The following is a 25,432-nucleotide window of genomic DNA, read 5'->3' on the forward strand; positions in this document are numbered from 1 at the left end:
CCTTACTTTTGAGACAGGTGAAGGCCATCGTACCAAGGAGCTGTAGGCAGACTGCCATGCCGAATGACCTCTGTTCTGTTGTTTGTGGAATTCACAGACTGTCACACTGCTTGCAGAGCAGATTATGGGAAGGAGCCATCTTCTAAAAAGCACATGCCATGATATCACGTTCGCTTTACACGCAAAGGTCTTCAGTTCAAAACTGGGTGGAAACAAGTGGAGGCATGTTAAATATAAATGCTGCAATTCGATACAAAACCCTTACTTTTGAGACAGGTGAAGGCCATCGTACCAAGGAGCTGTAGGCAGACTGCCATGCCGAATGACCTCTGTTCTGTTGTTTGTGGAATTCACAGACTTTCACACTGCTTGCAGAGCAGATTATGGGAAGGAGCCATCTTCTAAAAAGCACATCCATCTCATCAATAGGTTTCTGTAGTGTAGTGGTCATCACATTCGCCTAACTCGCGAAAGGTCCTCGGTTTGAAACCGAGCAGAAACAGTGGTTGGGGTCTGACAGAAAATGTATACTGTTTGCCACGCTAGGTGAGTGTAGCGCTCATTTCCTTTATACGCTTTTTAACTCTCTTGGGTCGTTTTTTTTCCACATAGCAGCAACATAGACTTAAAATACTCCGTCATTTTACGTCATATAAATAAAATCAATACATGATTATAAACTATAGAGGGTCTTCTTTTTTTGTGTACACTCACATTAACATCAAAACCGTGTGCTTTTGTAAAATGAAGAAAATAAACAGGGTGTGCTTTCTGCCTCTCTGTCTCCGTTAAAAAATTTTCTGGTGCACGTCTCTAAACTTAAACAAAGCTCAGCGAATACTATTCACACAAGCACGAGCAATATATCTTTATAATCATTTAAGTTTGTACTTTTAAAATATCTAATTCAAAACTAAAATAAATATTCTCTGTTTATGTAATCTATTAAAAAAGAGAGAGGTGTCAGCCGATCTCAATATCGTTCTCTTAGCTCATTATTCTGCTAATCTGACACGCCCACGGAGAGCGCGCGGTATTCAAACGCAAATGATCTGAAGCAACATATGCAAAGTGTCAACGCCCCTCATAAACGTGATAACACAACAAATGTAATCATCAGATTAATGTAGCCTACTATTTCTTCTTGCGAGGCTGTGTGAGGAGTAATCCTGGGACATTTACCTCAGAACATGTGCTGTTTTTTTTTCATTCCGAGGAGCAACGGATCCATCTGATAAGTAAGTTCTTTATTATTATTGTTCTAATCGCGATATCATAGTGTATGTAAACCGCAAAAAGACTGTTTAAATATGAATCGCGTCTGTGTGTGAATGAATGAACTGAACAGTTTTTACCAAACCCTATTGCTATACTGAGATGAGTGAAAATCGACTGAAATATGTTGAAATAACGTTAAAATGTCTTTGTATTAGCAACGTATTAAACTGCAAATTAAAATTTATGCCCTAATATAGGCTCATAAAAACAACAAACGATATGCCTATGTTACAGACGAAATATGAAAGACAACATTTTGTTGACCATTTTTGGATAGATTATTAACTGTTTAATGTAAAATATGCTACTGCCACATTGAATAAGCTTTTGTTCACCAATTTCTGCTCAAATGTTATATATTAGGCTATGTTTGTTTTGTCAAAAATAAAGTCATCAAGTAGGATGCTATTATAGTGTTTGTTCCAATGTAGGCTTTATTCAAACTAATGAATCCTTAACTTTGAAATATGTATGATAAAATGTATAATTTAGTTTTTACAAAGAAATATGAAATATCCATCTGAGAAGTAAGTTTTTTTATTATTGTTCTAATCGCGATATCATAGTGTATGTAAACTGCAAAAAGACTGTTTAAATATGAATCGCGTGTGTGAATGAATGAACTGAACAGTTTTTACCAAACCCTATTGCTATACTGAGATGAGTGAAAATCGACTGAAATAGGTTGAAATAACGTTAAAATGTCTTTGTATTAGCAACGTATTAAACTGCAAATTAATATTTATATGCCCTAATATAGGCTATCATAAAAACAACAAACAATATGCCTATGTTACAGAAGAAATATGAAAGACAACATTTTGTTGACTAGTTTTAAATAGATTATTAACTGTTTACTGTAGCCTAAACTATAGACTACTGCCACATTGAATAAGCTTTTGTTCACCAATTTCTGCTCAAATGTTAAATATATTAGGCTATGTTTGTTTTGTCAAAAATAAAGTCATCAACTAGGATGCTATTATAGTGTTTGTTCCAATGTAGGCTTTATTCAAACTAATGAATCCTTAAATTTGAAATATGTATGATAAAATGTACACTTTAGTTTTGACAAAGAAATATTACACTTGAAATATTGTTATTTGAATTGTTGCTGTAATTCTAACCTTTTTAATAAAATAGCAAATAATATATTTACAAGGTAGATGTAAACAAAATCTTAAAAGGTCAATATAAGCCTTCTCTTCAAATTATTTGTATTGTGTTTTATTAGTGACAAATTTGGGGAGAGGATACATATTCAAAACTTTCTGAAAATACAGTATGAGAATTAACTACACAATTACTAGAAATGTTCACCTTGGATATTATACAATTTGCAAGCAAAAATACAAGTGGAAAAATACTATTTTTTTATAGATGTTTCCAACTGTGAACCAATTTTGTAGTATATATACACATTTATTTTCTTGTGTCCTTGTATTCTTTCTTGTGGCTCAGTGACACACCTGTGGAAAGCTCATTATGCAGGCTCATTAAGCAGGTCTTTTGTCTTCACAGGTGTGAATCAGACCATTATACATGAGTCACGCCCATTTCGCATATTGCCTTTCCAAACAAAAAGTGTTTTACTAAATTTAAATCAATGTATTGTTTTATGTGAATGATTTGGAAGGATGATTTTCAGATCATTTTGAAGCAAAAATCCTAGGCGAGAACAGCAATTAGTCAAAAGTCTTGTGGACACATATTTAGTATGTGTTTTGTGGCCTTATTTCAGAGACTTTAAGTTTTAGTTTTTTCAATAACCATGCATAAACAATATTCTCTCAAAAATACAAACATGTACATACATCTTGCTAACATATTATGGTAGCCCTGTTTGTGCTATATAGAGTGAATTTACACCTTTGCCATTAACATGTTTATAAATAACTGAAAAAAGCTCAAATGTTAGAGCATGTGAGAACACCTCCAGAACCCCAAAAATACTTTGGACCCCAGAGGGTTAACAAGCGTGCACCTAAAGATTTATGTCTGCCACCTGAAGACGTGTTTCCGTAGTGCAGAGGTTATCACGTTCGCCTCACACGCGAAAAGGTCCCAAGTTCGAAACTGGGTGGAAACAGTGGGTGGTTTTTGCAAAAATTTCGTATGCGATTTTCTGTTGAGCAGGTCAGTACACTTGCAGGGATGGTTGTGGTTTAATCTCTTTAGAAAAGGACAAAAATAAAACAACTGACCGTTGAGGTTTCCTGTACAGTAATAAAAAATGTTTGGTCTGCAAACAAAATTAGCAGCTTTTTGCCATTTTTAAAACACTGGGCAGTCTATAGTTTCAGTCGCTTTTGAACAAGCGTACCCCAGAAGCCGTGGGACTGACGTCCAAATCAAGTTTCGGAAGTTTAGTGGTTATCACGTTTGCTTTACACGCGAAAGGTCCTCAGTTCAAAACTGGGCGGAAACAAGTGGATGCGTTTTAAATATAAATGCTGCAATTCGCTACAAAACCCTTACTTTTGAGACAGGTGAAGGCCATCGTACCAAGGAGCTGTAGGCACACTGCCATGCCGAATGACACTAGGTGGGTGCCGAATGACCTCTGTTCTGTTGTTTGTGGAATTCACAGACTGTCACACTGCTTGCAGAGCAGATTATGGGAAGGAGCCATCTTCTAAAAAGCACATGCACCTCATCAATAGGTTTCTGTAGTGTAGTGGTCATCACATTCGCCTAACACGCGAAAGGTCCTCGGTTCGAAACCGAGCAGAAACAGTGGTTGGATTCTGACAGAAAACTTTAACTCTTTGCCACGCTAGGTGGGTGCAGCGCTCATTTCCTTTATATGCTTTTTAATAAGCGTGCACCTAAAGATTAATGTCTGCAACCTGAAGACGTGTTTGTAGTGTAGTGGTTATCACGTTTGCCTCACACGCGATAAGTCCCCAGTTCGAAACTGGGCGGAAACTGTGGGTGATTTTTGCAAAAATTTCGTATGCGATTTTCTGTTGAGCAGGTCAGTACACTTGCAGGGATGTTTGTGGTTTAATCTCTTAGAAAAGGACAAAAATAAAACAAATGACCATTGAGGTTTCCTGTACAGTAATATAAAATGTTCGGTCTGCCAACAAAATTAGCAGCTTTTTGCCATGTTAAAAACACTGGGCAGTCTATAGTTTCAGTCGCTTTTGAACAAGCGTACCCTAGAAGCGGTGGGACTGACGTCCAAATCAAGTTTCGGAAGTGTAGTGGTTACCACGTTTGCTTTACACGTGAAAGGTCCTCAGTTCAAAACTGGGTGGAAACAAGTGGATGCATTTTAAATATAAATGCTGCAATTCGCTACAAAACCCTTACTTTTGAGACAGGTGAAGGCCATCGTACCAAGGAGCTGTAGGCAGACTGCCATGCCGAATGACACTAGGTGGGTGCCGAATGACCTCTGTTCTGTTGTTTGTGGAATTTACAGACTGTCACACTGCTTGCAGGGCAGATTATGGGAAGGAGCCATCTTCTAAAAAGCACATCCGTCTCAACAATAGGTTTCTGTAGTGTAGTGGTCATCACATTCGCCTAACACACGAAATGTCCTCGGTTCGAAACCGAGCAGAAACAGTGGTTGGATTCTGACAGAAAATTTAAACTCTTTGCCACGCTAGTTGGGTGCAGCGCTCATTTCCTTTATATGCTTTTTAATAACCGTGCACCTAAAGATTTAGACGTGTTTGTAGTGTAGTGGTTATCACGTTCGCCTCACATGCGAAAAGTCCCCAGTTTGAAACTGGGCGGAAACTGTGGGTGATTTTTGCAAAAATTTCGTATGCGATTTTCTGTTGAGCAGGTCAGTACACTTGCAGGGATGTTTGTGGTTTAATCTCTTAGAAAAGGACAGAAATAAAACAAATAACCATTGAAGTTTCCTGTACAGTAATATAAAATGTTCGGTCCAACAAAATTAGCAGCTTTTTGCCATGTTAAAAACACTGGGCAGTTTATAGTTTCAGTCGCTTTTGAACAAGCGTACCCTAGAAGAGGTGGGACTGACGTCCAAAACAAGTTTCCGTAGTGTAGTGGTTATCACGTTCGCTTTACACCCGAAAGGTGCTCAGTTCAAAACTGGGCGGAAACAAGTGGATGCATTTTAAATATAAATGCTACAAAACCCTTACTTTTGAGACAGGTGAAGGCCATCGTACCAAGGAGCTGTAGGCAGACTGCAATGCCGAATGACACTAGGTGGGTGCCGTCCAAATCAAGTTTCCGTAGTGTAGTGGTTATCACGTTTGCTTTTCCCCATTCATTTAAGTTGCCATTGTCAGCACCGACACTTCGAGGTCCGCGTGCTCGAAATGGACGACACGAGCTGCTTATTCAGTGGTGCCGTGTCACTTTTCCAAAATCGCATATAAAGAGGCCAAGATTAGCATATATTACCATAGGCTCTCTGTGGACGCCTCTGGGGGTGCCATTGCACCACGTGGGAGTCCACCAAGTGCTTTTGGGGTACACCAACTACCTACTCTTCACCATAGTCCTCCTCAGTACCACAAAGTGCCTATTTTGACCCCTAACCACCTATTTTCTTCTTCATTGCCACGAAGTGCCTATGGGGTCCCCTAACCACCTAAACTTCACCATAGTCTTCCTCAGTACCACGAAGTGCCTATTTTGACCCCTAACCACCTATTTTCTTCTTCATTGCCACGAAGTGCCTATGGGGTCCCCTAACCACCTAAACTTCACCATAGTCTTCCTCAGTACCACGAAGTGCCTATTTTGACCCCTAACCACCTATTTTCTTCTTCATTGCCACGAAGTGCCTATGGGGTCCCCTAACCACCTAAACTTCACCATAGTCTTCCTCAGTACCACGAAGTGCCTATTTTGACCCCTAACCACCTATTTTCTTCTTCATTGCCACAAAGTGCCTATGGGGTCCCCTAACCACCTAAACTTCACCATAGTCTTCCTCAGTACCACGAAGTGCCTATTTTGACCCCTAACCACCTATTTTCTTCTCCATTGCCACGAAGTGCCTGTGGGGTCCCCTAACCACCTAAACTTCACCATAGTCATCCTCAGTACCACAAAGTGCCTATTTTGACCCCTAACCACCTGTTTTTTGTCTCAATTCACTGTGTCTCTAACTCTGAGCCGAAAAGTCACAGGGCCTCGAAATTTGGCGTGAGGGTAGCCCAGCGGGCCCCGGGGCGAGATCCTTAGTTTCAAGGTTCTACGTGGTTCCCAAGTGTGCGTTTCGGTGGTTCGGCCTGATCCACACATGGTTCAGCTTTCTCCATCCCCCAGGGTCTTTCTGGGCCCCAGTGACAGTAGGCAGATTAAGTTTGGGGCCGCCAGGGCCCCCGGGGGCCAAACGGCAAAGCGTCCCACGTACAACTTATCCCATTGATTTTCATAGGTGTTCGAAGAGACTCTTTTCGAAAGGTCGCACCGCCTCCAAATTCGCCGCCCTGGTAGTCGAGGGGCCCCCGGTTCTAGATCCCGGATCGCAGGGTTCTAGATCGGTTCCAAGTGTATCATTTTTTTGTGCAAAAATCTCCTCACTTTTGGTTCTACTGAGCATATGTCTTTCTGTGTGTGCAAGAGGGCTGCCATTAATTGGACCATGTGCTCGGTGAAGGGTGGACAGAAAGGTCCAATCGGCCCGAAACTGACGTATGCGTCTCGTTACGGGCCCCTGGGACGGGTTCTAGAGTTCCGCGTCCCTCTGAACTTTTTTCACGCTAATTGGCCACCAACAGCCCCATGGAATAAGTTGCACGTGGGACGTCAAAAAAACAGGGGCCAAAAGGGGTCGAAAGGTCGCAGCGGCCCCAAATTCGGCACGGCTGTGGTCCGGGGGCCCCCGGTTCTAGATCACGGGCTTGGTGGTTCTAGATCGGTTCTAAGTATGTGTTTCAGCCAAACGCTTTGAAGGAAACGCCCGATCGGCCCGAAACCGACACGTGGGTCTCGTCACGGGCCCCGGGGACGGGTTCTAGAGTTCCGCGTCCCTCTGACCTTTTTTCGCGCTAATTGGCCACCAACAGCCCCATGGAATAAGTTGCACATAAGTTGGAACAAGTAGGCCGTCTAATCCTAACTGCTGAATTAACCCTTGCAGACACATGCTCCCATAGAGATCAATGGGAGACAGAGAGGTGCATAAAAAATAGCTAAAAATAAACTTGGCATGTCTCGACCTAGCCCGCTCTGTCTGTCGCAGAGGGCCAGTTTGGGACCCCCGGGGGCCGCGCGGGAGCCACTGACACGTGCAACTTATCCCATTCATTTTCATAGGCGTTTGGTGGACATCCCCACGCAATGGTCCCAATAGCTCCGAATGGCTCCGATTTGAAATCTGTGGCCCCTCAGGGTCCCCTCAGACGGTCCGCAAAGACTGGGGTCCGTAGTACCCCGTTAAGTTCGTTACAGTCAAAAACAGCATTCCATCTGTAACCTATTTGACGGGTGCCCTAAATGCTGTCCGTGGACAGTCCATTTTTAGGCTAATTATGCATAATTATTAGCTTTAATGTACATCAGTGTGTTGTATTGTGTCCCCTGTGTGGTGTACAGTAGGTTTCACCTCATAAAACCACTGTAATTATGAAATATGACCTGTTAATGCATTGACCACGGACAGCCTATTTGGACCCCGTCAAATAAGTTGCAGGTGGTACTTCACCACATGTGATAAAATCGCCTAATCATTACGGGGATTCACCCGCTGAAAATGTCTAAGTTAAAAACAGCATCCCACCTGTAGCTTATTCGACAGGGTCCAAATAGGCTGTTCATGGACAGTCCATATTTAGGCTAATTATGCATAATTAATAGCTTTAATGTACATCAGTGTGCTGTATTGTGTCCCCAGTGTGGTTTACAGTAGGTTTGACGACATAAAACCATTGTAATTATGAGATATGACCTATTAATGCATTGACCACGGACAGCCTATTTGGACCCCGTCAAATAAGTTACAGGTGGGCCCTGTTTCAGGTTTCAGCTCCAAATTGTGTCCAGAGGCTGAGATCTGGACGTCCCACCTGCAACTTATCCCATTCAAAAATTTAGGCTGTTCGTGGACAGTGGAATTTCGGGGTTCTGAAGGCTGCTAATTGCTCAGGGGGGCCCAAAGATGAACCTAAAATTGATATTTAATCATTTTTATGCATTTTTATCAATCATGACAACAAAATATAAAAAAGATCCCACCTGTAACTTATTTGACAGGGTCCAAATAGGCTGTTCGTGGACAGTCCATATTTAGGCTAATTATGCATAATTAATAGCTTTAATGTACATCAGTGTGTCGTATTGTGTCCCCAGTGTGGTGTACAGCAGGTTTCACCTAATAAAACCACTGTAATTATGAAATATGACCTATTAATGCATTGACCACGGACAGCCTATTTGGACCCCGTCAAATAAGTTACAGGTATACTTTGCCCACTTGTAACTTATTTGACAGGGTCCAAATAGGCTGTCTGTGGACAGTCCATTTTTAGGCTACAGTGGGCCCTTAATTTGCCCACCTGTAACTTATTTGACAGGGTCCAAATAGGCTGTCTGTGGACAGTCCATTTGTAGGCTACAGTGGGCCCTTAATTTGCCCACCTGTAACTTATTTGACAGGGTCCAAATAGGCTATTCGTGGACAGTCCATTTTTAGGCTACAGTGGGCCCTTAATTTGCCCACCTGTAACTTATTTGACAGGGTCCAAATAGGCTGTCTGTGGACAGTCCATATTTAGGCTAATTATGCATAATTAATAGCTTTAATGTACATCAGTGTGTTGTATTGTGTCCCCAGTGTGGTGTACAGTAGGTTTCACCTAATAAAACCACTGTAATTATGAAATATGACCTATTAATGCATTGACCACGGACAGCCTATTTGGACCCCGTCAAATAAGTTACAGGTGGGCCCTTACTTTGCCCACCTGTAACTTATTTGACAGGGTCCAAATAGGCTGTTCATGGACAGTCCAGTTTTAGGCTACAGTGGGCCCTTAATTTGCCCACCTGTAACTTATTTGACAGTGTCCAAATAGGCTGTTCGTGCACAGTAATTTTTTAGGCTAATTATGCATAATTAATAGCTTTAATATACATCAGTGTGTTGTATTGTGTCCCCAGTGTGGTGTACAGTAGGTTTCACCTAATAAAACCACTGTAATTATGAAATATGACCTATTAATGCATTGACCACGGACAGCCTATTTGGACCCCGTCAAATAAGTTACAGGTGGGCCCTTACTTTGCCCACCTGCAACTTATTTGACAGGGTCCAAATAGGCTGTTCGTGGACAGTCCATTTTTAGGCTAATTATGCATAATTGATAGCTTTAATGTACATCAGTGTGTAGTATTGTGGTCCCTGTGTGGTGTACATTAGGTTTCACCTAATAAAACCACTGTAATTATGAAATATGACCTATTAATGCATTGACCACGCTCAGCCTATTTGGACCCCGTCAAATAAGTTACAGGTGGTTCCTTACTTTGCCCACCTGCAACTTATTTGACAGGGTCCAAATAGGCTGTTCGTGGACAGTCCATTTTTAGGCTAATTATGCATAATTGATAGCTTTAATGTACATCAGTGTGTTGTATTGTGGCCCCTGTGTGGTGTACAGTAGGTTTCACCTAGTAAAACCACTGTAATTATGAAATATGACCTATTAATGCATTGACCACGGACAGCCTATTTGGACCCCGTCAAATAAGTTACAGGTGGGCCCTTACTTTGCCGACCTGTAACTTATTTGACAGAGTCCAAATAGGCTGTCCATGGACATGCCATTTTAAGTCTAATAATGCATAGTTCTTCTGATGGGACACATAGGCCATTCGTGGCCACACAGGTGGTCAGTGGGATGAATAGGCCGTTCGTGGTCACATAGGTGCACAGTGGGATGAAAATGGCTGTTCGTGGTCACACAGGCGGTTAGGGGGATGAATAGGCTGTCCGTGGTCACTGGGCGGGGCCACGGGCCGTCACTTAGATTGGCCATGGACAGACGGGCCGTTCGTGGTCAAACAGGCTGTCAGTGGGACGAATAGGCTGTCCGTGGTCACTGGGCGGGGCCACCGGCCATCACTTAGATTGGCCGTGGACGGACGGGCCGTTCGTGGTCAAGCAGGCTGTCAGTGGGACGAACAGGCTGTCCGTGGCCAGACAGGCGGTCAGTGGGATAAATAGGCGGTTCGTGGTCAAACAGGCTGTCAGTGGGACGAATAGGCTGTCCGTGGTCACTGGGCGGGGCCACGGGCCGTCACTTAGATTGGCCGTGGACAGACGGGCCGTTCGTGGTCAAACAGGCTGTCAGTGGGACGAATAGGCTGTCCGTGGTCACTGGGCGGGGCCACGGGCCGTCACTTAAATTGGCCGTGGACAGACGGGCCGTTCGTGGTCAAACAGGCTGTCAGTGGGACGAATAGGCTGTCCGTGGTCACTGGGCGGGGCCACGGGCCGTCACTTAGATTGGCCGTGGACAGACGGGCCGTTCGTGGTCAAACAGGCTGTCAGTGGGACGAATAGGCTGTCCGTGGTCACTGGGCAGGGACACGGGCCGTCACTTAGATTAGCCGTGGACAGACGGGCCGTTCGTGGTCAAACAGGCTGTCAGTGGGACGAATAGGCTGTCCGTAGTCACTGGGCGGGGCCACGGGCCGTCACTTAGATTGGCCGTGGACGGACGGGCCGTTCGTGGTCACATAGGCTGTCAGTGGGACGAATAGGCTGTCCGTGGTCACTGGGCGGTCGGTGGGATGAATAGGCCGTTCGTGGTCACATAGGTGGTCAGTGGGATGAATAGGCTGTTCGTGGTCACACAGGCGGTTAGGGGGACGAATAGGCTGTTCGTGTCAGTGGGCGTGGCCAGGGGCCGTCACTTAGGTTGGCCGTGGGCGAAAAGGCCGTTCGTGGTCACACAGGCGGTTAGGGGGACGAATAGGCTGTTCGTGTCAGTGGGCGGGGCCAGGGGCCGTCACCCAGGTTGGCCGTGGGCGAAAAGGCCGTTCGTGGTCACACAGGCGGTCGGTGGGACGAATAGGCTGTTCGTGTCAGTGGGCGTGGCCAGGGGGCTGTTCGCAGGTCACAGGTGGGACGGACGGGCGCTCCGCGGTCGGTGGGTGAGGTCAGGGAATTTCGCGAAAGGGCGGTCAGGGGGACGCGCGTGCGCTCCGTGGACGCCCGCCCGCAACCTGTTCGGCGCGTGTCGAATCGACTGAGGGCGGTCGGCGAGTCGCCCCCCTGTGGCCGATGCCCGGATCGCGGGCGAGGGGGCCGGATTTCGTCGGCGCCGTCGGCCGGTCCCCGAAAAATCACCTAGGGGGCGTCGCGCGGGGGTCCCCTTCCCTAACCCGGTGGCCTAAAGGGCGAAAGGTCCTCGGTTCGAAACCGAGCAGAAACAGTGGTTGGATTCTGACAGAAAATTTAAACTGTTTGCCACACTAGGTGGGTGAAGCGCTCATTTCCTTTATATCAGTGGTCTCAAACTCAATTCCTGGAGGGCCACAGCTCTGCACAGTTTAGCTCCAACCAGCTCAAACTCACACCTGCAAGGAAGTTTCTAGCAATCCTGAAGACCTTGATTAGCTGAATCAGGTGTGCTTGATTAGGGTTGGAGCAAAACTGTGCAGAGCTCTGGCCCTCCAGGAATTGAGTTTGAGACCACTGCTTTATATGCTTTTTAATAAGCATGCACCTAAAGATTTATGTCTGCAACCTGAAGATGTGTTTCCGTAGTGAAGTGGTTATCACGTTCGCCTCACACGCGAAAGGTCCCCAGTTTGAAACTGGGTGGAAACTGTGGGTGGTTTTTGCAAAAATTTCGTATGCGATTTTCTGTTGAGCAGGTCAGTACACTTGCAGGGATGTTTGTGGTTTAATCTCTTTAGAAAAGGACAAAAATAAAACAAATGACCATTGAGGTTTCCTGTACAGTAATATAAAATGTTCGGTCTGCCAACAAAATTAGCAGCATTTTGCCATGTTAAAAACACTGGGCAGTCTATAGTTTCAGTCGCTTTTGAACAAGCGTACGCTAGAAGCAGTGGGACTGACGTCCAAATCAAGTTTCTGTAGTGCAGTGGTTATCACGTTCGCTTTACACGCAAAGGTCTTCAGTTCAAAATTTGGTGGAAACAAGTGGAGGCATGTTAAATATAAATGCTGCAATTCGATACAAAACCCTTACTTTTAAGACAGGTGAAGGCCATCGTACCCAGGAGCTGTAGGCAGACTGCCATGCCGAATGACCTATTTCTGTTGTTTGTGGAATTCACAGACTGTCACACTGCTTGCAGAGTAGATTATGGGAAGGAGCCATCTTCTAAAAAGCACATGTACCTCATCAATAGGTTTCTGTAGTGTAGTGTTCATCACGTTCGCCTAACACGCAAAAGGTCCTCTGTTCGAAACCGAGCAGAAACAGTGGTTGGATTCTGACAGAAAATTTAAATTTTTTGCCACGCTAGGTGGTAGCAGCGCTCCTTTCCTTTATATGCCTTTTAATAAGCGTGCACCTAAAGATTTATGTCTGCAACCTGAAGATATGTTTCCGTAGTGTAGTGGTTATCACGTTCGCCTCACACGCGAAAGGTCCACAGTTCGAATCTGGGCGGAAACTGTGTGTGGTTTTCGCAAAAATTTCGTATGCGATTTTCTGTTGAGCAGGTCAGTACACTTGCAGGGATGCAGGCACATTTTCTGTCAAAAATAAAACAAATGACCGTTGAGGTTTCCTGTACAGTAATAAAAAATGTTTGGTCTGCCAACAAAATTAGCAGCTTTTTGCCATGTTTAAAACATTGGGCAGTCTATAGTTTCAGTCGTTTTTGAACAAGCGTACCCTAGAAGAGGTGGGACTGACGTCCAAATCAAGTTTCGGAAGTGTAGTGGTTATCACGTTTGCTTTACACGCGACAGGTCCTCAGTTCAAAATTGGGCGGAAACAAGTGGATGCATTTTAAATATAAATGCTGCAATTCGCTACAAAACCTTTACTTTTGAGACAGGTGAAGGCCATCGTACCAAGGAGCTGTAGGCAGACTGCCATGCCGAATGACACTAGGTGGGTGCCGAATGACCTCTGTTCTGTTGTTTGTGGAATTTACAGACTGTCACACTGCCTGCAGGGCAGATTATGGGAAGGAGCCATCTTCTAAAAAGCACATCCGTCTTAATAATAGGTTTCTGTAGTGTAGTGGTCATCACATTCGCCTAACACGCGAAAGGTCCTCGGTTCGAAACCGAGCAGAAACAGTGGTTGGATTCTGACGGAAAATTTAAACTCTTTGCCACGCTAGGTGGGTGCAGTGCTCATTTCCTTTATATGCTTTTTAATAAGCGTGCACCTAAAGATTTATGTCTGCAACATGAGGACGTGTTTGTAGTGTAGTGGTTATCACGTTCGCCTCACACGCGAAAAGTCCCCAGTTTGAAACTGGGTGGAAACTGTGGGTGATTTTTGCAAAAATTTCGTATGCGATTTTCTGTTGAGCAGGTCAGTACACTTGCAGGGATGTTTGTGGTTTAATCTCTTATAAAAGGACAAAAATAAAACAAATGACCATTGAAGTTTCCTGTCCAGTAATATAAAATGTTCGGTCTGCCAACAAAATTAGCAGCTTTTTGCCATGTTAAAAACACTGGGCAGTCTATAGTTTCAGTCGCTTTTGAACAAGCGTACGCTAGAAGCGGTGGGACTGACGTTCAAATCAAGTTTCCGTAGTGTAGTGGTTATCACGTTTGCTTTACACGCGAAAGGTCCTTAGTTCAAAACTGGGCGGAAACAAGTGGATGCATTTTAAATATAAATGCTACAAAACCCTTACTTTTGAGACAGGTGAAGGCCATCGTACCAAGGAGCTGTAGGCAGACTGCCATGCCGAATGACCTCTTTTCTGTTGTTTGTGGAATTCACAGACTGTCACACTGCTTGCAGAGCAGATTATGGGAAGGAGCCATCTTCTAAAAAGCACATGTGCCTCATCAATAGGTTTCTGTAGTGTAGTGGTTATCACGTTCGCCTCACACGCGGAGGCCAGCCGCACGTAGGTGTAGAGCGCTGCTAGCCAATAGGAGCTGAGGAAATTACATGGAGGCGGGCCAGAAATAATACACAAAATTAGAGGTTCGATTCCCGTCTCGGCCACAAATACCAAATTACCATTCATTTTTTAATCTAGATACACTTTAAGTACGATTAACGTATAATAAACAAACTTTGTGCACAAAATTAAAATAAAACTTGTAAGATTTGTTCTTGTGTAGGATGTACAAAATGTGCATTTATCTTAATAAACATTTACATTATAATAGGGTATAGCTATCTTTAATATAGAAAATATTTGAATGTGAATAATTGAAAAGAACATTTTGATAATGTTTTAGACCTTTATTTTTTAGAGATATTCACATTATATTTGTACAACTATGTACAGAAATCCAATATATATGAAATATAACCAATACACACCAAATAGTAAGTTTCTCATTTTATTTATAGTACATATTATATAAATCTGAAAAAGGTAATGTATTAAATACTTATAGATTAAACAACAACAACATTAATAATAAAAATAATAAAATCTAAAGTTTTGGAGAACACAGGAAAAAAAAGTACATTTTTTAAAATTAAATAATTATGTGTAGAGTTTTAAAAGTTACAGTTATTAACATCTGAGCAAGATAAAATAATGCGAGTCAATAAAATAAACTTTAAAAACATTAAAATACAATGTAAACAAGGACAAAACTTTTGGTACAGTATTTTAATGAACAAATTGAAATTAGTAAACAACAATTATAATAAAATCTAAAGTTGTGGAGAGCACAGGAAAAACAAGATTTTTATTTTAAATTAAATAATTATGTACAGAGTTTAATTGTAAAAATAATTAACATTTAGTGTTTTTTAGGTCTGAGGAAGATAAAATAGCAATGCAAGTCAATAAATTAACTTTAAAAAACAATAAAATACAGATTCAGATTAATTTATTTAATGACTTGTAGCTTATATTTGTTTAGTTTTTATTGTATTTATATGATATTTGTATTTTTGTAATTGAATTTTTGCCATAAAAATAGCTTTGAATGCTGACATGGCATTAAATAAAATAATCTGAATCTGTATTTTATTGTTTTTTAAAGTTAATTTACTCTAAATGTTAATTATTTTTTACAATTAAACTCTGTACATAATTATTTAATTTAAAATAAAGATCTTGTTTTTTCCTGTGCTCTCCACAACTTTAAATTTTATTATAATTGTAGTTTACTAATTTCCATTTGTTCATTAAAATACTGTACCAAAAGTTTTGTCCTTGTTTACATTGTATTTTTTTTAAATAATTTAAAAAAAATTTTTTTTATAACTTTCATTTTTATTAAATTTTCACATGTATATCAACAAAATAATACAGTAAATGATAAATATGTCATATAAATGTTCCATTTTTCCCAGTTCTTTTCAAAGACATTCTGTTTGACTCTCAAAAGGTATGTCAATTTTTCCATCTCAAAGATTTCCTGGACAATTTCCAACCACTGTTCCTGTTTTGGGATATTGATATTGAGCCAATTTCTTGTGACCGCTTTCTTACTGGATGCAAGTAATACTTTAGTCAAATACAGATCTTCTTTCCTTACAACCTCCTCAATATTCCCTAGGTACATCACTAGACAAGTGTTTGGGATTTCATATCCCAAAACATTTTTAACAACTAGGTGAACATTTTGCCAGTATGTCCCCATTTTTGTACAGTTCCAGAAGATGTGTGCATGGTCTGATTCCACATTCCCGCACAATCTCCAGCATTTTTGTTGTTTAGCGAGTTGCCTCGATTTTATTTTCGGTGTTATGGAATAGCGAACTAAGTTTTTCCAGCAGAACTCTCTCCATATTAAGGAACTTGTAGAAGTACATTGTGTCTCGCACATGCGATTCCATGCCTCCTCTTGTATCTGAATTTGTAGTTCTGCTTCCCATTTTGCTTTTATATAGAGTGTCGTATCCTGCCTACTCTCACCCAGGGCTTGATAGAAAGCAGAGATGAGCCGAGACCCCTTCTGTTTGTACAAGTCCACAATGACTCTAATCACCTTATTTGTCATTTCAAGTGGCTTTATCTCTTTTGTGAAATAGTCTCTTAACTGCATGTATCTATAAAAATCTTTGTTTTCTAGGTCGTATTTTGCCTTAAGATCTTTGAAGGCTGGAAATTCTCTACCTGTCGAAACTGTACATATTGCTGTCATACCTTTTTGTGCCCATTCTTTGAATACTGGATCATACATCCTCGGCTTAAAATTTGAGTCATACGCAAACCACTGCAATATGCACGTATCCCTCTTAAGTTTGTATTTTCTTACTACAGCACTCCATATTTCTAGTGTAAATGCTATTATTGGGTTCATAGCGTGCCTTAAAGCACCTATCAAATGTTCATCCCCGACCAGTATCTGGGTCGGATAGCCCTGTATGCCCTTTTCTATTTCTTTCCATTTAGACTCATAGTCAGGACTACACCAACAGGCCAGAGGTCTGAGCTGAGCTGCATAAAAATATTCTATAAGATTAGGTAAAGCCATTCCACCCTTACTTCTAGGTAGTCGGAGTGTATTAAGTTTTATTCTTGGTTTTTTACCATTCCAAATGAATCTAGAGATCATCTTGTCCCAAGCAATTCATTTGTTTTGGAGGATATTAATTGGAAGAGATTGAAATAAATATAACAGTTTAGGTAGAATATTCATTTTGACAGCTTGTATTCTAGCACTAAAGCCTAACTGAAGGGTAGACCACCTTTCAATATATTTTTGGATGTTTTCCTCAATTTCACTATAGTTGTTTTCGTACATATCACTAAGGGGTTTAGTAAGAGTTACTCCAAGGTACTTCATTGTTTTAGAATTCCATTCCAAATTATATGCCTCTCTTATTTGTCGGGCTGGAGAATAATTTAGAGAGAGAATCTGTGTTTTTGATATATTCAGTTTATATCCTGAATAGTATTCATACTTTTCCAGTTAATACATTAGGTGTGGGAAACATATATCTGGTTGTTGCAGGAAAATAATGACATCATCCGCGAAAAGGCCAATTACATGTTCTGTTCCCCCTATATTAACACCCAGCAGTTCCCCATTCTGCCGTATTGCCTGCGCTAAAGGCTCAGCATATAAAGCAAAAAGAGTAGGAGACAGACAACAACCCTGTCTTGTCCCCCTCTCCAGCTGGATTGTATTGGACAGGCTTCCATTCACTCTGATCCTCGCTGTGGGCTCTTGATAAATAGTTTTGATACATTGAATTACGCCGTCGTTGAAGCCAAATCTCTTTATTGCCTCATATAAGAATAACCAACTAACACTATCAAATGCCTTTTCGCCGTCTAAACTTACAAGAATTGTACTTATACCACTTTTTCGAGCGTTATCTAAAATATGAAGGGTTCTTCTAATATTATTGTGCGTTTGGCGTCCTTTAATGAACCCAGTTTGATCCTCGTCGATCAAATCTGGAATGAAGGCCTCTAATCTTTTACATATAATTGATGTAAATAGTTTGCAGTCTACATTTAGAAGTGAAATTGGCCTATAATTTTTGCAGTTCTTTTTATCTTTGCCTTCTTTAGGTAGAACTGTAATGATTGCTTCCTTCCACGATGGGGGGGCCCAACCTTTATTAAGAGTCCAGTTAAAACAGGGCAGAAGCAAAGGTTTTAGCTCCTTCTGAAAGGCCTTGTACCATTCCGGTGGAAAACCATCGTTGCCTGGAGATTTACTAGCCTTTAGCCTAGTTATTGCAGCTCCCAGCTCCTTAACTGTGAGTTGTGACATAATAGTGTCATTCTGTGTCTTACCAATAGACGGCAGATCAAGTGAGTCTAGAAAGCCCCTTATTGTTTTTTCATCTGCTGATAGAGGTTTAGAATAGAGCTTCTTGTAGTAATCTTCAAATATTCTTTCAATTTCATCTGGGTCATGTGATATTTGGTTGGTTTGAGGGTTCCTAATTTTATGAATCGTGTTAACTGCCTGTTGTTTCCGTAAGCGCCTAGCTAAAAGTCTTGTTGCTTTTGTGCCTGATTCGTAGTAGGTCTGCTTTACAAATCTTGCCCTCTTTTCTATATCTGTCCTGAGTATCTCACATACCCCTTATTATTCAAGATACCCACATTTACCCTCCAGACAGTGTTTATTTTCCTATTATTGAGGTGTATTGTCAAGCTGATCCCACTGTGGTCTGATACATCCGCCACAACAATTTTACTCTCTGTTACCCTGTGGCATTCAATTGCATTGATTAAAAAGTAGTCGATTCGGGAGCAGACAGAATGAGGTGCTGAGTAGTGTGTATAATCCCTTTCTTGTGGGTGAAGTTCTCTCCATACGTCAATTAGTCCCATTTCCTGGACTAATGTATTAATAAACTTGGTTAAATACATCTTACTTCCTTTTCGGCTTGTTGTATCTAAGTTATGGTTCATGACCACATTATAGTCTCCTCCACATATCAAAATACCTTCAGTTTTATAGCAATAGTGTTAAATTGAGCTCTGAGAAAACATTTGGTACCTCTGGGGGGGCATATACATTGACCAGTGTCACCATTCTGTTTTCTAGCTTCCCTTTAATTAGTACATATCTCCCTTCAGTGTCCCGAACTTCTTTAAGGCATTCAAATTGAACCGTATTTGTGATGAGAATAGCTACTCCCCTCCTCCGTCCAGGTTTGTACGAACTGTAAAATTTATTCCTAAATCCAAAGCGTTTTAGCTTTTCGTGTTCTTTTTGGGGCAGATGGGTTTCTTGTAGAAATAGTACCTGAGCCCTTTCTTTCTTTAGTTTAGTCAGAACCTTACTTCTTTTACTTGGATTATTCATCCCATTGACATTAAGTGACACTAGTTTTATATTGTTATATGGCATTTAAGTGATCCAAACCCATGTTACATTCATTCACCTCCAGACAGCTTAAAACTGCACAGACCTGAACATCTGGACAACTTGTGCTAACTAAAAAGAACAAAAAGGAAACAATTAACCTCCAAGATAGGGTGAGCCTTTGCCACCCTAAGTCCCCATTGGTAGGCAGAGGGGGGAGCCTCCTCCGGGAGGGCCCCTCACTAGTTGTGAAAACCCTCGTTTCACACATCTTAGTAGTCCAACGTCGTCCGATAGCGTTTATTTTATTCCTATTGAAGTCGTCAGCATTAGTCTTAAGTATTTTGGCCCCCCTTCACCAGCGTTAAAGTTAAATAGAGATATAAAAAAAAAAAAAAAAATATATATATATATATATATATATATATATATATATATAAAATATTAAAAAATAATAATAAAAATATATATACACACATACATACATACATACATATATATATATATATATATATATATATATATATATATACATATACATACATACACACATACATACATACATAAATAACTGAATAACTAAATAAAAATAGAATAAAATAAAAAATGAATAGAATAAAGTGAAACGAGATATCACTCAAAATTGTTGTAAAGTTGCTTTTCATGTAGTATCAATAAGATAGTCTCAAGGGTGACGTAAGAATATGCATAGAAAGATTTAAAGCTCACCTCACAGGCAAAAGTGATGTAATAGTCGTTTAACGTTAACTTCTCACAGCTGGTTTCATTAAGGGCCAAGAAAGTTTCACATACCCTGACAAAATAGGGAATGGAAATTAGTTAGAGGGGGACCGCCCAAACTCCTGTAGTCTTTCCCTTGCACGGATCGCTGTGTCCTCAGCGCTCCTCACTCCGGCTCGCTGCGATGTCAGGGCCTGAAGAAACTGCTCCACCTTCCGGTTCGGATTCGCGGTGCTGCGGCCAGGTGTCTCCACCAAGTACCCTCTCTTCCTCAGCTCCTGCGCTGCTTCTTGTGCACTCTCGTAAATACGTGGTCCAGATTCCCAGTGGATGCGTATCTTATCCAGCGGTGTCTGGAATCGTATTCCCTTCTCTTTCAAAAGCCTCTTTATTCCCGCATACGCCTTGCGCTTCTAAACGATCTCCGTAGCATAATCATGGTCAAACATCAGGCGTCGTCCATCAATCATTATTTTCTTTCCCCAGGCTTTTTTCAGTACTGTTTCTTTGGTGGTAAACTCCAGATAATGTACCACTATGGACCTGGGTGGCTCATTCTGCTCTGGTTTGCGAGCTAATGCTCTATGGGCACGTTGTAACCGCAAGCTAGTGTCCGCTGTCAGTTCAAGTTCGCTTTTCAAAAGGTGCTCCACAAAATCAGACACGAGGTTGCCTTCCTTACCTTAAGGTACGCCATAGATGCGAATGTTGTTCCGCCTATTCCGACCCTCTAAATCAGTCAATTTTTCCTGCATTATTTTCTGTTTTTCCATGGACTTAATGAGCGCCTCCTTCATAGCCGTACTAGCCAACTCGGTCTCGTTGATCCGCGTTTCCGCTTCATTCAGCCTGGCTTCATTTGCCTGTGTCTGGGCGGAATTAGCGGAAAGTTTTTGGTAAATTTCCTGCTTAAGCTCTTTGAGTTCGTTTTTCATGTCTTCCTTGAGTTCTGCTTTGAGACTATTTAGATCCGCTTTGTGTTCGGTCCTGAAGTCGCGTATTTCTCTACTGATACTTCGAAGCACTGAGCACATGTCTCCCGCGGGGTTACCGTCGGGGCTCTGAGCGTCGTCCATCTCTGGTTTATTCTTCCTTTTCTGTGCGTCACGTTTCTTTTGACTTCTAGTCATCGCTCCCCTATTCATTCCAAAATAAAATTACTACGAGTTGTTTGCATTTAGTGAATTCAGGGGGGCTAATTCGAACTTGCTATCGGGAGCTCAAGATCACACAGCCATCTTGTCTCTCAGTCAACCCGGAAGCCTGTTTACATTGTATTTTAATGTTTTTAAAGTTTATTTTATTAACTTGCATTATTTTATCTTGCTCAGATGTGTAAACACTAAATGTTAATAACTGTAACTTCTAAAACTCTACACATAATTATTTAATTTAAAATATTTTTCTTTTTTTTCCTGTGTTTTCCAAAACTTTAGATTTTATTATTTTTATTATTAATGGTGTTGTTGTTTAATCTATAAGTATTTAATACATTACCTTTTTCAGATTTATATAATATGTACTATAAATAAAATGAGAAACTTACTATTTGGTGTGTATTGGTTATATTTCACATATATTGGATTTCTGTGAATATCTCTAAAAAATAAAGGTCTAAAACATTATCAAATTGTTCTTTTCAATTATTCACATTCAAATATTTTCTATATTAAAGATAGCTACCCTATTATAATGTAAATATTTATTAAGATAAATGCACATTTTGTACATCCTACACAAGAACAAATCTTACAAGTTTTATTTTATTTTTGTGCACAAAGTTTGTTTATTATATGTTAATCGTACTTAACGTGTATCTAGATAAAAATATGAATGGTAATTTTATGGCATTTGTGGCCGAGGTGGGAATCGAACCTCTAATTTTGTGTATTATTTCTGGCTCTCCTCCATGTAATTTCCTCAGCTCCTTATTGGCTAGCAGCACTCTACACCTACGTGCGGCTGGCCACTGCTTGGAAGGCAGCTATGCTCACCACTATACCAACAACGCAGGCCTTTGAAAGTAGACTGGAAGCCCGGTTGTGCGGTCAGCAAGAATGCTCGTAATCAAGGTCTTTAATTTAAAAATGTGACACGTTTTATACAGACACTTCATATTTAAATGGTATTAGATCATTTTTTTGGATTCACTGGCTTCTGTGAAGCGTTGAGCTAAAATGACGCATGAAGCCGTTCCTGGAAGTAGCGCTGATCGGGGAGAACTACTTGTCTCTGCAACTCCTCGTTAGTATAGTGGAAAGTATCTCCGCCTGTCACACAGAAGACCGGGGTTCGATTCCCCGACGGGGAGATCCAGTCCTTTACTGCTGCCAAAAGACTTTAACAAAAGTTTTGCTCCAGCAAACAAGTTACAGGAGAAGTTGGCAAGGGCCCCCGGAGGACTGTTTTAAAGACAGCTTGAGAAAAATGCAATGTGCTGGCCGGGAATCGAACCCATACAGCAAGAATGGACTGACCCAGGAATCGAACCCATACAGCAAGAATGCTCGTAATCAAGGTCTTTAATTTAAAAATGTGATGCGTTGGCCAGGAATCAAACCCGGGTCAACTGCTTGGAAGGTAGCTATGCTCACCACTATACCACCAACGCAGGCCTTTGAACGTAGACTGGAAGCCCGCTTGTGCGGTCAGCAAAAATGTTCGCAATACATTAGCAGCTGGCAGGTGCAGATGAACTAAAACTCTCTTTGTTTGGACCTGGCACTTAAAAAAATTGCATGAACTTATTGACCTGACCTACCAGGCACAATATTAAAAAACAAGGTCTCTAATTTAATAATGTAACACGTTTTATACAGACACTTCATATTTAAACGGTATTAGATTATTTTTTGGATTCACTGGCTTCTGTGAAGCGTTGAGCTAAAATGACGCATGACGCCGTTCCTGGAAGTCGAGCTGATCGGATACAACTACCCGTCTCTGCAACTCCTCATCATCCTCATTAGTATAGTGGAAAGTGTCTCCACCTGTCACGCGAAAGACCAGGTTTCGATTCCCCGACGGGGAGATCCAGTCCTTTACTGCTGCCAAAAGACCTTAACAAAAGTTTTGCTCCAGCAAACAAGTTACAGGAGAAGTTGGCAAGGGGACCCGGACGACTGTTTTAAAGACAGCTTGAGAAAAATGCAATGCGTTGGCCGGGAATCGAACCCATACAGCAAGAATGGACAAACCCAGGAATCCAACCCATGCAGCGAGAATGCTCGTAATCAAGGTCTTTAATTTAAAAATGTGATGCGTTGGCCAAGAATCAAACCCAGGTCAACTGCTTGGAAGGTAGCTATGCTCAACACTATACCACCAACGCAGGTATTTGAACGTAGACTGGAAGCCCGGTTGTGCGGTCAGCAAGAATTTTCGCAATACATTAGCAGCTGGCAGGTGCAGATGAACTGAAACTCTCTTTGTTTGGACCTGGCACTTAAAAAAATTGCATGAACTTATTGACCTGACCTACCAGGCACCATATTAAAAAACAAGGTCTCTAATTTAATAATGTAACACGTTTTATACAGACACTTCAAACGGTATTAGATTATTTTTTGGATTCACTGGCTTCTGTGAAGCGTTGAGCTAAAATGACGCATGACGCCGTTCCTGGAAGTTGAGCTGATCGGATACAACTACCTGTCTCTGCAACTCCTCATTAGTATAGTGGAAAGTATCTTCGCCTGCCACGCGCAAGACCGGGGTTCGATTCCCCGACGGGGAGATCCAGTCCTTTACTGCTGCCAAAAGACCTTAACAAAAGTTTCGCTCCAGCAAACAAGTTACAGGAGAAGTTGGCAAGGGGACCCGGATGACTGTTTTAAAGACAGCTTGAGAAAAATGCAATGCGTTGGCTGGGAATCGAACCCATACAGCAAGAATGGACAGACCCAGGAATCGAACCCATACAGCAAGAATGCTCGTAATCAAGGTCTTTAATTTAAAAATGTGATGCGTTGGCCAGGAATCAAACCCAGGTCAACTGCTTGGAAGGTAGCTATGCTCAACACTATACCACCAACGCAGGCATTTGAACGTAGACTGGAAGCCCGGTTGTGAGGTCAGCAAGAATTTTCGCAATACATTAGCAGCTGGCAGGTGCAGATGAATTTGAAACTCTCTTGGTTTGGACCTGGCACTTAAAAAATGGTTAAGCTTAACTTCCCTTAACTTTTCCTATTCATTCTCTATGGTAGTGCTTAACACTACGGATGCAATATACCTTTGCCCAAACGTAGACTTCCTGGCGCTGTTTCGCTTTTCTGTGGCGGGGAATTTAAAAAGCATAGTGTCATCTGTCAATCAATCATTCGCAGTGGAGGGGGGAGACCCGTTTTACGATCAGAATCAGAATCAGAATCAGAAAGAGCTTTATTGCCAAGTGTGCTTGCACACACAAGGAATTTGTTTTGGTACTGAGGCTTCCAGTGGACATATACAAATATAAATACAACATGAAACATAATACTACAAATTATAAGAATAAAAAATAAAAATATAAATATATGAGAATAAAACTATCACAGTTGGGTTTAGTCAGAATAGACATTTTCAGATTTACAGATTATGAACCTATTTACAGTGTTTTGAATATTATAAATAAATAAATCTACATATAAGTATCACCTGAGTTGTAGGATATTGCACTAAACAGTGGGAGTATTGCACTTACAGGCATATGCCTTGGGAGGAGTGTTAACTGTTCAGGAGTGAAATGGCCTGTGGGAAGAAACTGTTCCTGTGCCGAGATGTTCTTGTGGCCAGTGATCTGAGTCTCCGTCTTGACGGTAACAGTTCGAACAGGTGGTGTCCAGGGTGAGTGGAGTCTGTGATGATTTTACCTGCTCTCTTCCTCACTCTGGAAGAGTACCGGTCCTGGAGGTTTGGCAGGGGGGCACCAATGATCCTCTCCGCAGTCCGGACTGTCCGTTGTAGTCTCCTGTTGTCTGATTTGGTAGCTGAACCAAACCAGACAGTGATGGAAGCGCACAAGACAGACTCAATGACGGCTGAGTAGAACTGAATCAGCAGATCCTGTGGCAGGTTGAACTTCCTCAGCTGGCGAAGGAAGTACAGTCTCTGCTGGGCCTTTTTCACAGTGGAGTCAATGTGATTGTCCCACTTCAGGTCCTGAGAGATGATAGTGCCCAGGAACCTGAATGACTCCACTGCTTCCACAGTGCTGTTCATGATGGTGAGTGGGGGGAGTGCTGAGCTGTTCCTCCTGAAGTCCACGATCATCTCCACTGTTTTGAGCGTGTTCAGCTCAAGGTTGTTATAACTGCACCAGGCAGCCAGCTGTTCAACCTCCAGTCTGTAAGCAGACTCGTCACCGTTTTTGATGAGACCGATGACATTGGTGTCGTCTGCAAATTTCAGGAGCTTGACAGTGGGGTCTTTAGAAGTGCAGTCATTAGTGTACAGGGAGAAGAGCAGTGGGGAGAGAACGCACCCTTGGGGGGCTCCGGTGCTGATTGTGAGTGTCTTGGATGTGTGTTTCCCCAGTCTCACTCGCTGCTGCCGGTCCATCAGGAA

At 41.7% G+C, this 25,432-nt stretch overlaps 4 non-coding genes across 4 annotated transcripts; all 4 read left to right on the plus strand.

The window, feature by feature from the left end:
• The first annotated feature begins 3,941 nt into the window (after positions 1–3,941).
• Positions 3,942–4,014, plus strand: trnav-aac (transfer RNA valine (anticodon AAC)). The gene has a single exon. It is a non-coding gene; the product is annotated as a tRNA-Val (tRNA).
• Positions 4,015–12,805: 8,791 nt separating this feature from the next.
• On the plus strand, positions 12,806–12,878 carry trnav-cac (transfer RNA valine (anticodon CAC)). The gene has a single exon. It is a non-coding gene; the product is annotated as a tRNA-Val (tRNA).
• A 562-nt stretch (positions 12,879–13,440) lies between these two features.
• On the plus strand, positions 13,441–13,513 carry trnav-aac (transfer RNA valine (anticodon AAC)). Its single transcript has one exon. It is a non-coding gene; the product is annotated as a tRNA-Val (tRNA).
• Positions 13,514–13,972: 459 nt separating this feature from the next.
• trnav-uac (transfer RNA valine (anticodon UAC)) lies at positions 13,973–14,045 on the plus strand. Its single transcript has one exon. It is a non-coding gene; the product is annotated as a tRNA-Val (tRNA).
• The last annotated feature ends 11,387 nt before the right edge of the window (positions 14,046–25,432 follow it).

The sequence above is a fragment of the Siphateles boraxobius genome, unplaced genomic scaffold, assembly GCF_051911475.1.
Source record: "Siphateles boraxobius isolate OS27281-9 unplaced genomic scaffold, OSU_SipBor_1 42, whole genome shotgun sequence".
In the NCBI taxonomy this organism is placed as follows: Eukaryota; Metazoa; Chordata; class Actinopteri; order Cypriniformes; family Leuciscidae; genus Siphateles; species Siphateles boraxobius.